General features: G+C 42.8%; 1 long non-coding RNA gene across 2 annotated transcripts; it reads right to left on the bottom strand.

Moving 5' to 3' along the window:
• Positions 1 to 3,436: 3,436 nt before the first annotated feature.
• On the bottom strand, positions 3,437 to 11,002 carry LOC115136613 (uncharacterized). 2 transcript variants are annotated; one of them, XR_003864676.2, is made up of 3 exons: positions 10,917 to 11,002; positions 5,688 to 6,967; positions 3,437 to 5,436 (listed from the first exon to the last, which is right to left on the bottom strand). It is a non-coding gene; the product is annotated as an uncharacterized LOC115136613 (long non-coding RNA). The 2 variants fall into 2 exon arrangements; XR_003864675.2 differs by having other exon boundaries at positions 3,437 to 5,430.
• Between the last annotated feature and the right edge of the window lie 1,820 nt (positions 11,003 to 12,822).

Below are 12,822 nucleotides of genomic sequence, written 5' to 3'. Positions count from 1 at the left end.
GTGCTCATATTTGACTGTTGATCTCACATTAGGTTGACATGGAATACAGCATTGACGGGGGAGGTCCTTATGGTCACCATCATGAAGGAGTTACAGTCCCTGAGGTTCAGCTTCCACGGCCATTGACTGACATGGAATACAGCCTTGACGGGGGAGGTCCTTATGGTCACCATCATGAAGGAGTCACAGTCCCTGAGGTTCAGCTTCCACGGCCATTGACTGACATGGAATACAGCCTTGACGGGGAGGTCCTTATGGTCACCATCATGAAGGAGTCACAGTCCCTGAGGTTCAGCTTCCACGGCCATTGACTGACATGGAATACAGCCTTGACGGGGAGGTCCTTATGGTCACCATCATGAAGGAGTCACAGTCCCTGAGGTTCAGCTTCCACGGCCATTGACTGACATGGAATACAGCCTTGACGGGGGAGGTCCTTATGGTCACCATCATGAAGGAGTCACAGTCCCTGAGGTTCAGCTTCCACGGCCATTGACTGACATGGAATACAGCCTTGACGGGGGAGGTCCTTATGGTCACCATCATGAAGGAGTCACAGTCCCTGAGGTTCAGCTTCCACGGCCATTGACTGACATGGAATACAGCCTTGACGGGGGAGGTCCTTATGGTCACCATCATGAAGGAGTCACAGTCCCTGAGGTTCAGCTTCCACGGCCATTGACTGACATGGAATACAGCCTTGACGGGGAGGTCCTTATGGTCACCATCATGAAGGAGTCACAGTCCCTGAGGTTCAGCTTCCACGGCCATTGACTGACATGGAATACAGCCTTGACGGGGGAGGTCCTTATGGTCACCATCATGAAGGAGTCACAGTCCCTGAGGTTCAGCTTCCACGGCCATTGACTGACATGGAAGTACAAACATTGCCAGATGCGCAAGGTTCTTTTTCCAACGTCTTAAATGTCTATAGTGAGACAGTTGCCATATTATCAGATATAATTGGAGATGTTTAAAAGCCTGGGTCTGAGAATTGAATTGATTTCAGTATTTGGATTGGTCAAACTATCTCCAAGAGAATTTCAAATGCTGATAGTTTCTATGTAACAGCAAATGCTGTTTGAGCTGTTTTGGCTGTTCTCACTGAGTCATTCACACTGAGGGCAGGTCAGAGTCTGGGAGTCCCCCTCGCAAGGTGCAATTGTCTGCAAATAACATGCAATTGACTGATAAGACAAGTGCCATCTATTATGATACAAACAAGCTGTGATTTCTGACATAAAATGAGTTGGCTTTAGCTAAAGAAGGTTATTTACAAATTGATGGCAATTTGAACAATTGAGCTCCACTCATTCAAACTCATCATGCAACAAGCAAAACACTGTAATAAGAAACTATAAGCTGAACAGTGAGTCAAGATGGTACACTGTAAAATGTCCTGTATATGGCTGATTTAGTTCCAAAGCATTTTACCTCCCAAAAGAATGAGCGAATGGGACATAAAATCGTTTGTCTGACAACTTGTCTAGGGTGTATTCATTTGCCGATGTGCTTTACTTTTAGTGCTGTTCTGTGAAAAAACTGTCATCACAAATTTTGAGTTTGCCTTTAGAAATCAGATTTAAGCCCAAAGTACACCAGGAAACATGGTAAACAAACATTACTGATGCTTACTTGTGGAGCCTTTAGAAAGGGTGTTCAATAACCGCTCAATTCTATTCTTTAATTTGAATTTGTAGTTTGCCCTGTCCTCATTGACTGTCTCAGTAAAACTGCGGTGAGAAACGGTCAATAATAAGACATGCTGCTGTCTTTACACTAGTGAGCAGACAGTTCAACTAAAGAGTAGAACAAAAAGTGTCACTTCAACTGAATGTCTTCTTCACGACTGTTTAAAGAATACATTAAAACGTTTATTTCTGGTGATGTATGTCTAACTATCAATCATGCCCCTCCTGAGACAAGCAAACTCAAAATACCACCCTCACCATATCACGCAGCGTAATGACCATTGTAGTCCTTCTATTCCTCAGTGCCATCTATGCTGTAATAATCTGGGGCGAACACTGCAACAGTGTGGAAAGGCTTGCCGACACAGCCGACTCTCCACAGACCCCCAGAACACAGAGGCAACGGCCTCTGGAGCAACTTATGATTTCAATTTGAGCCACGGAACGAGGACATCACATCACGGGGAGCAAAGGATGGAACGTGAGCGGGGGCCTCAAGCAGGATCAGGTGCTACAAACCCCATCAACACCAACTGAAGCCAGTCACCTTGGTAGGGCACACTAATATGTGTAAATGGGCCTCTCCCTTTTCACTCTCTGACCCCTTCACACTAGACTGTATAATTTTCTTCCTTAAATGTTTGGACTCCGAGGGAAGTTTGTTATAAGGTGTTAGTGGAAGTGCAAGTGGAGCGACCCCAAATCTGGCTTCTGTTACAATACACTACATCAGGTTTATTCAGTGTCAGGATTCCCTGGGCTAAAGCCCTTATCACCTTGAAACTCCGCCCTCTCATCAGGAAAGTTCATGGGTCAAACGGCTGCACTGCCCATCTACTGTCAGATTTCTAACACTGGGGAGGTCTTGAGGCACAGCTCACATGTTCATCACTGTGTGTGACAGGAAACACTGTCTACTGGGTGCTGAATTAACAGTTCGCTGTAATTACCTGCAGTCACATATTCTCAACGTTCCCAAATAATGGATTCATGATATACTGGAGCTTACTGTATTAATGAACTGTGCCAAAGGCCTTGCAGCATATTTCAATATAAGAAAAGGCAGAGGGCTGAGAAATAAGAGTAATGTCTTATCACTCTGTCCCACACTGTTTGAACATTTATACAGCTTTAGAGCTATAACTTCCATATCTTACAGTACAAGGCATAGAAGACTTCCTAACTGTGGAGTGCACAGTCATCATTTGTTGTTTATTCAGAAGGGCTTGTCCTTCCTAAAACGTCTTGTTAAATTCAACAGACAGGCTGTCTGAGGTAACTCTGTAATTATGCAGAAACATTACAAATTCCAATGTTTTTCTAAGGAAGTGAGACATAACAAGGCAGGGAGATGCCTGTTTGAATTTATAACATTGCTTTGGCTTGGATCTGGCCCCTTACCCATGGGCATGCTACATTTAAGATTCTGGCTGGTTTTTAGCATTTAGGCCACCCAGATTTCCCCTGGCCTCTGCGTTAATTACTCAAAACAGTATTTGACCTGTTCAGTTGAATTTTACAAGCCCAGAGTGCACACAGGCAGTTGGGATGCCCCTGCACTGAACCCTGTACACTTTTGAATTTTTTCAGAATCTATTTGTTTTCACTTCATTGCGGCCTCTGGTGTCCTGCTCCTCTCAGACCCAGTTCACAGCAATAAAGAAACCCCTCACCTGGTGTAAAAGTGGAGGTATTTGTCTTTATCAGGCCTTTGAGACTCTGGACCTTATGAACACCAATGTTGGTTAATATACATCAGGCGCTTTATTGCAGAAAACGAGCGCAAAATGGATCCAGCAAAGCTGCAGGAAGGTGAAGGTCAAGTTAAACTGGAGGAGCGATGGGCCTCGTTTGTCAAGGGCACCCCTAACGTTGATTGGCCAGTTGAGACACCTTCTCCCTCAGTGTGGTGGAAAACATATTTCAGGGTAAATGCAGTCATACAGAGTGGATATGTTGTAGATATATCAAAAATATTCAAACATCAGATGAACCATCAGTTTTTTTTTTTCAGTCTCTTGTACAGTTTGAGGGTAACTTGCCTTACAGTTCACCTTGTAGTGCAGCCAGGCATAGAACAAGTGCATGGGAATTCTGATATACCACACAATATTCCCCAATAAAGTATGTTTCCCACAGTTGGAAAACTCCACCTGGCTTCAAAAGTAAATTGTTTGCCATCTATAAAGAGGAGATGTTAGTCTCAATTAGCACTGGTTTCTTTGAGGGACCCAGAACACATACCAACTCAATATTTGTCCTCATGTACTTAATTCCTTTATCCAATATAGAAATGAGGCAGTGCATTAATATCACAATTTCTTAGAAATTCCTTTCAATTTTTATTTGATTTAAAACCAGCAATTATTTCCCTCTGTTTGTGGCCATCAATTTGGATTAGCCAACTACTCTGAGCTTCTAAAAGGCACATTTCTCTTCTGCTGCTTGACTGCCTAGGCACTTCCCTGAGGAAACCTTTTAAATAGGGATAATGGGAGTATATATGGAGGGTAGGCCGTTGAACTGGCCCCTCAGCTTCAGGTTCCTCCTCCAATAGGATCTATCTAGAATGCATCTGCCTGCAAGGCCATTGGGAATTGGGGTGGCAGGGTAGCCTAGTGATTAGTGTTGGACTAGTAACCGAAAGGTTGCGAGTTCAAATCCCCGAGCTGACAAGGTCAACAAATCTGTCGTTCTGCCCCTGAACAGGCAGTTAACCCACTGTTCCTAGGCTGTCACTACCTTCATTCTAGCTCTCTAATCTTTCAAAGTGTACAGCTTTCATTTTTTTGGTTAACCGTTAGAATGTAAAATGTAAGCCACTTTATCAAAGTGTCTGTATCACTGTTTACTAAAGTATATCAAATAACAATAAAAAGCGTCACAAAACTTTTGAGCGGATGTGAACATTGTGTCTTCCTGCAGGGCTTTGAATCAAAACGGACCAAACCCAGAGTAGGATGAGGAGATGCTTGCCATCAGATCATTTTCAAAATCCTCATAAGTCATAGTATTTTTTGACAGCTTCAGGGTAAAAAAAAAAAAGCACTCTTCAGGACCTCTGACAAATCTACAAAAAAACATATATATATTTATATATACACAAAAGATAAAAATGTTTCTCCGAACCAACTGGATGACATCCCGGACATGGTGGTCCACGCAGTCAGATAAGGTTATCGGTGCCGTCTCTGGTTCTCTGCCAAACAGTCCATGTATGATAGCAGGGCTTAGTCCTGCAAGGTGTGGGTCACCATTTAAATAAATAAGTAATATATATATTTTTTTTTAAGTGCCCAATCATGCACCCAGCTACTCAAAAAAAAAAAAAAAAAGACTTTCCAAAAGTGCCTGAGATGTGGAAGGAACACAATGGTCCTGCTCACCCTCAAAGATCAAGGTCTTCTTAAATAAACAGTTCTCTTTTTGACTGACCTAGGGGAAAACTGTTTCACATAATCTACAAGTCTATAAAGATTCTCCATGACAGTGGACAGGACATACCTGGTGACCCCCTCTCCAATGGCAGAGTCACCTTGTAAACATATTTGAAATCAGTCAATGTAGAGTTACACAAGCTCAGCAAACCTAGCCATTGGATGCCATTGTGAGAAAAGGATTATGGCCCTGTTCCTTTCCACTAAGGAATCCCTCAAACTCAAGGTCAGGTGGTCTTTGCCCTTGTTGGACTGAAGTGTCCAGTATGTGAACAGCTGAGCTGCCTTGACCGGGTTTGGTTCTGTAACTCAAGCATAACAGCAATATAGAATGTTAACTGCATTTCTCTGAGGTATAGATGCATACCCAAAACAGTGTCTATACTGCAAATTAAATGCAAATAAATGATTCAGTAAAGCACCTGCTATGTCCAAAACGTGCAAGAATTAGCAGTCCAATGAGGTGCGACAAGTAAATAAATGTTTGTGTAAACTCTACCCATCAGAGACAGTTGATACAGTGTACTAAATAATAGGTTCTTCTGAACATTGTACTTACCATCAACGATGTATACTGGACCACTTGCTGCTGAAGTGCCAGATGAACTTGCTGTTGTTAATAAAAATATAAAATAATCAGTATGCATCATTATGTCCACACCATTTTCACGAGGTGAGTGTTAGTGCATTGAATGTAAGTGTTTGTAAAGAAAGACGATTGAATACAACTAAATGTATCATATAGAAAGTACTACACCTGAAAATTGTACATTAACATTAATAACTAGCCCTAAGACGTGCTAAATTACCAATCCCTTAAAACTGATCTGTAAACCTTCAGAATATAAACCCTCATCTGAACCTGTCTCCAGACACACCTCCATTGCCAAATCTACAACTGGATGGTGACCGGTGGAGGAACTTGTCCCACCGGCTCTAGGGACAGCTGCACCGTCATTCTCCCTTTCATTCTCCCCCGCCCTTTCAACCTGTGATTGACTTGAAGAGTTGAGCCGAGGAGTTAGGTATATCAGATACTAACAGTTATCTAAACAGAACATCTTCATAACTCCCCTCTACAACAGCTGATAGCCTGATAGTGAAGTGTTGTAATTATCATCTTTATCATAAAGAAATGTACAGCAACAATGAACCAAGAAGTTAACACCCAGAACAGCTCAATTAAATTGTACCTTTTCCACATCTAAACTAACAAATTATCAAACTACTTAAGTGTTCTGTTATTGATGTGCAACATGGCCATACCATCATTTGTAATGATGAGTGCACCTTCCATAAATGGAGAATATCATATTTTGCCAACATCACCATGATTCATTTCCCATTCAGAGCATTACCTGGAGCAGGCTTCACTGTGCCTTCTTATTTGTGCAAAGTAAAGTTGTTCTTCACAGTTTAGGCATTGTGTCAATGATCCACTTTGAGCAACAACTGAATCATTCAGTTCCTAATTGATGAGAAAATTACATAAATAAATACAAAAACCAGAGAAGACACTTATCATCTATAGATTTTTGTTATTATCGGTTGTAAATATTGCTTAACACTCAACATATCTACTTTGGATTAGTAAGTGCTCTAAAGTTCATTAAAAGTGCATAAACTGAGAAATGAGACTTTCCTTTACAGCGGGCGAATGTAGAGTAGCACGACACAAGGGTCTTTCAGATATCTCAAACTGTAGCCCCGATTGGGGCATGGGACAGGTATAAGATGATGGCTCTGTGTAGTTCCAGGAATTTTCAGCAGCTCGAACCCGCCCTCGTCTCTCAACTTTGGAAACAAAGTTAAAATGAACTTGTGAACTTTCTTGATTACCTGTGAGATAATGACAAACAAAAAAATATACATAACTTGCAAACCTGATTTTTATCAGTATATACACTTTTTATTAGGTACACCTATCTAGTATTGGGTAGAACCCCCTTCTGCCTCCACAACAGCCTGAATTATTCACAGGGTTGTACTTTAAGAGATGCCCTGCTGCACACCACTATTTTAAACAGCTGTTATTTGAGCATTTGTGGCCTTTCTGTTAGCTTAATTTAAAAAATAAAATAAAAAGTTCACCTTTATTTTAACCAGGAAGGGCTCATTGAGATTTAAAATCTATTTTTCAAGAGCGTCAGCACCAAGTCATTACAAAAATTACAGACAAACATGAAAAACTACAAGTAATCTAGTAAAAACCAAAGAATTCACAAGAGTATAACAAAATCAAAAACATTGACATGTCAGGGAATCAGTCTCAATATCATTCATCTGTGATTTAAAAATACCAATTGGGACAAGTTCTTCCAGTTTAAAAGTATTTTGTAAGGTGTTCAAAGACGATGGCGCAGAGTACATAAAAGCCCTTTTACCAAATTCAGTTTGGACATTTGGAATAGTTAGCAGGATAAAGTCCAGGGAACGAAGAGAGTACCCACCACATTTCTGAACAACAAAATGAGTATGGACATTCTCCTCTGACCTCTCTCATTAACAAGGTGTTTTGCCCACAGAACTGCCGCTCACTGAATGTGTTTTGTTTATCGCACCATTCTCTGTAAACTCTAGAGACGGTAGTGCATAACAATCCCAGGAGGGCAGCTGTTTCTGAGATGCTGGAATCACCATGTGTGGCATCAACAATCATACCAAGGTCAAAGTTTCTTGGATTACGCATCTTGCCCGTTCTGTTTGGTCGAACAACAACTAAAGCTCTCTACTCTATAGATTGAGTTGCAGGCAGCCACATGATTCGCTGTTCGAAGGAGCAGGCTATTTGCGTTAACACGCAGATGTACCTAATAAAGTGTGTACATCTCTAACTGACAGGACCTTCATAATGGTGTGATATTTGGGCCAGCTGTCCAGATTCTTGCACTATGGTGAAGATCTATGATCAAATTTCCCCTGTCTATATTATATCCTTATTCTTTGCTAGATAGAAGAACTGACCCTAGATCTGCACCCATACTCTGAGAAGCTTGATAACTACATGCGCAGACTAGCTTTAATTAATCACATGAGTAGGATTTAATATTTAATAGCCATAGTTATCAGGCTTCTCAGAGTACAGGTGTCGATCCAAGGTCAGTATTATACACTATGTAAATTGAATTCAACTATGCAAGAAACTCTCTATACATTAAAGTTATATGTTCTAAAACTTAGATTTGTGCATGCCTATGCACATCAAATTGTCAAAATATTTCACAAAACAATTTGGTTCACTCTGTTGATTGACTTTAAACGTCTGGCTCCCTTTTGTCTATCAAGTGGTGTGACCATGATTCTTTTTCAGCACAACTTTTGTCAGATGGCATACCTCGAAAGTTCAGGCGCCTCTCACCCAACCCCACTGCCTGGAGCTGCTCTTTACCAATCCTGCTTGGGACAGTAGTTGTGCATTTCCGCCCAAGACAGCGTCAGTCATCGGAGGCACAATCTTAATTTACACTTGGTTATAAATGATAATATAATATTAATTATAATACATTCTTCTTTGTATATTAGCTAGCTCACCATCAACATGTTGTAGGCTACTCAACCCCTTGAAGTGCCAGACGAAATGCTAGACGCAGCGCCAGATGAAAGGCTAGACGCAGCCCCAGATGAAACGCTAGACGCAGCGCCAGATGAAACGCTAGACGCAGCCCCAGATGAAACGCTAGACGCAGCCCCAGATGAAAGGCTAGACGCAGCGCCAGATGAAACGCTAGACGCAGCGCCAGATGAAACGCTAGACGCAGCCCCAGATGAAACGCTAGACGCAGCCCCAGATGAAACGCTAGACGCAGCCCCAGATGAAAGGCTAGACGCAGCCCCAGATGAAAGGCTAGACGCAGCGCCAGATGAAAGGCTAGACGCAGCGCCAGATGAAAGGCTAGACGCAGCCCCAGATGAAAGGCTAGACGCAGCCCCAGATGAAAGGCTAGACGCAGCGCCAGATGAAACGCTAGACGCAGCGCCAGATGAAACGCTAGACGCAGCGCCAGATGAAACGCTAGACGCAGCGCCAGATGAAAGGCTAGACGCAGCGCCAGATGAAAGGCTAGACGCAGCGCCAGATGAAAGGCTAGACGCAGCGCCAGATGAAACGCTAGACGCAGCGCCAGATGAAACGCTAGACGCAGCGCCAGATGAAACGCTAGACGCAGCGCCAGATGAAACGCTAGACGCAGCGCCAGATGAAACGCTAGACGCAGCGCCAGATGAAACGCTAGACGCAGCACCAGATGAAACGCTAGACGCAGCCCCAGATGAAACGCTAGACGCAGCGCCAGATGAAACGCTAGACGCAGCGCCAGATGAAACGCTACACGCAGCGCCAGATGAAAGGCTAGACGCAGCCCCAGATGAAACGCTAGACGCAGCGCCAGATGAAACGCTAGACGCAGCGCCAGATGAAACGCTAGACGCAGCGCCAGATGAAACGCTAGACGCAGCCCCAGATGAAAGGCTAGACGCAGCGCCAGATGAAACGCTAGACGCAGCGCCAGATGAAACGCTAGACGCAGCGCCAGATGAAACGCTAGACGCAGCGCCAGATGAAACGCTAGACGCAGCGCCAGATGAAACGCTAGACGCAGCCCCAGATGAAAGGCTAGACGCAGCGCCAGATGAAACGCTGACGCAGCGCCAGATGAAACGCTAGACGCAGCGCCAGATGAAACGCTAGACGTAGCCCCAGATGAAAGGCTAGACGCAGCGCCAGATGAAACGCTAGACGCAGCGCCAGATGAAACGCTAGACGCAGCGCCAGATGAAACGCTAGACGCAGCGCCAGATGAAACGCTAGACGCAGCGCCAGATGAAACGCTAGACGCAGCGCCAGATGAAACGCTAGACGCAGCGCCAGATGAAAGGCTAGACGCAGCGCCAGATGAAACGCTTGAAGCAGCGTCAGATGAGGTCCCAGATGAATTTGCTGTTGACAATGAAATTGTACAATACAAATGATCAGCATGCACCATTAGGCCTACATATCAACGGAATAAAATATGTAGCTATACAATTTAATTCAAACTGCAGAGGAGTATATTGCTAAGATACCCATGCTTACCTCTAAACTTGATCGCACCATTTCAGAGATATCTACCTAGGGAAATATTCAAATATTTTCTTTGTGGACTGCTAGACAATCAACCATGCATGCTAGCTATCTAATGCTACAACAGTGGAGTGAAAAGCTGTCACGTTCTGACCTTTATTTCCTGTGTTTTGTATTTAGTTAGTATGGTCAGGGCGTGAGTTGGGTGGGCAGTCTATGTTTGTTTTTCTATGATTTGGGTATTTCTATGTTTCGGCCTAGTATGGTTCTCAATCAGAGGCAGGTGTCATTAGTTGTCTCTGATTGAGAATCATACTTAGGTAGCCTGGGTTGCACTGTTTGTTTGTGGGTGATTGTCCTTGTTACTGTCTCTGTGTTACTTTGCACCAGTATTAGGCTGTTTCGGTTTTCGTGTTACGTTTATTGTTTTTGATTCGTGTGTACTGTTTCATTAAACATGGATCGCAATAGCCACGCCGCATTTTGGTCTGACTCTCTTTCACCTAAGGAAAACCGTGACAAAAGCAAATGATTCGAGCTAGCTTTGGCCAGTCTGCACTCTTCCCTTTGTTGAACATGTGTTCCTTTGGTCAGTCTGCTTGCTAAGTTAACGTTAACGGTCTGAACATGTGATTTCTATGTGCGCGAAACGTACACGTGAAATAATGTTCAACTGACGCCCAGCAAAAATCGAATTTATACTTTCAGAGTATGTCTCATTATACTTACAGTACTCTATTCCTCCATGCAGATCCGCTGCCTCTCGAAGAAGCTCAGACACTGACACTAGTAGACATAAACAGAGCCAGCCTCTTTCTCCCTATCTAGGGAGGATCTACAGCCTATCCGCACTTTCTGTGCTTGATTGCTATGCACGAATGTTAAAGTCCCGCCTCATCATTTGCATAGAGACGAAGAAATACAGAAGTAAATAAATAATAGTTGACAATAATAAATAAATTAGGGAAATAAATAAAAACAGGAATACATGGACAAGGAAATAAATGAACAGGGAAATAAATAAATAGGGAAAATAATAATTAGGAAAATACATATTTTGGCAAAATGCAAAAGTACTCATTTTTGATCAAATTGTGTTATTTATTGATTGATTTACGTGTACATTAATTTATTTTTACATTTACGTGCATATATATTTATAGATGTATTTCTTTATTTATGTATTCATTTATGTTTGATTTTGGCCGTCTTGGTCCTCCACAGGATTGTGTGGAGGCACAGATCTGGGGAAGGTTACCAAAAAACATCTGCAGCATTGAAGGTCAACAAGAACAGAGTGGCTTCCACCATTCCTAAATGGAAGAAGTTGGGAACCACAAAGACTCTTCCTAGTGCTGGCCGCCTGGCCAAACTGAGCAATCGGGGGAGACAAGCCTTTGTCAGGGAAGTGACAAAGAACCCAATGGTCACTCTGACAGAGTTCCAGAGTTCCTCTGTGGAGATGGGGGAACCTTCCAGCCCACTTGGAGTTTGCCAAAAGGTACGTAAAGGACTCTCAGACCATGAGAAACAAGATCCGCTGGTCTGATGATAACAAGATTGAATTATTTGGCCTGTGTACCAAGCATCACTTCTGTAGGAAACCAGGCACCATCCCTATGGGGAAGCATGGTGGTGGCAGCATCATGCTGTGGGGATGTTTTTCATGGGCAGGGACTGGGAGACTAGCCAGTATCGAGGGAAAGATGAATGGAGCAAAGTATAGAGAGATCATTGATGAAAACCTGATCCAGAGCGCTCAGGACCTCAGACTGGGGCAAAGGTTCACCTTCCAACAGGACAGCGACCCTAAGCACACAGCCAAGACAACGCAGAATGTCCTTGAGTGGTCCAGCCAGAGCTCAGACTTGAACCCGATCGAACATCTCTGGAGAGACCTGAAAATAGTTGTGCAGCAACGCTCCCCATCCAACCTGACACAGAGCTTGAGAGGATCTGCAGAGAAGAATGGGAGAAACCCCCCAAATACAGCGTCATACCCAAGAAGACTTGAGGCTGTAATCACCGCCAAAGATGCTTCAACAAAGTATTGAGTAAAGGGTCTGAATACTTAAATTTGATATTGAATTTTTAATACATTTTCAAACATTTCTAAAAACCTGTCTTTGCTTTGTCGTTATAGGGTATTGTGTGTAGATTGATGAGGGGGAAAAACAATTTAATCGATTTAAGAACAAGGCTGTAACGTAACAAAATGTTGAAAAAGTAAATGGGTCTGAATACTTTCCGTATGCACTGTATTACTCCTAATAGGTTTTTTTGGTGTTTTAAAAAAAACTTTATGTAATATTATCTCATGTTGTTCTTATCTATAACTGTTCTGTACTCAGTCATGTATTTTTAAGTTGTTTGTGAACCCCAGAAGAGTAGATGCTGCATGTGCAATAGCTAATGGAGATCCTAATAAACTACTGTGAGTTCCAAAAGTATTGGGACAGTGACAATTTTGTGGTTTTGCGTCTGTACTCCAGCACTTTGGCTTTAAAATGTCAGCTTTAATTTTAGGTTATTTTCATCCATATCGGGTGAACATGTCCTCAACTGGCAGCTTCATTAAATAGTACCTGCAAAACACCCGTCTCAACGTCAACAGTGAAGAGGCGATCCCAGGATG

The sequence above is a fragment of the Oncorhynchus nerka genome, linkage group LG11 (assembly GCF_034236695.1).
Source record: "Oncorhynchus nerka isolate Pitt River linkage group LG11, Oner_Uvic_2.0, whole genome shotgun sequence".
Lineage (NCBI taxonomy): Eukaryota > Metazoa > Chordata > Actinopteri > Salmoniformes > Salmonidae > Oncorhynchus > Oncorhynchus nerka.
This window is presented reverse-complemented; position numbering and strand designations above follow the sequence as displayed.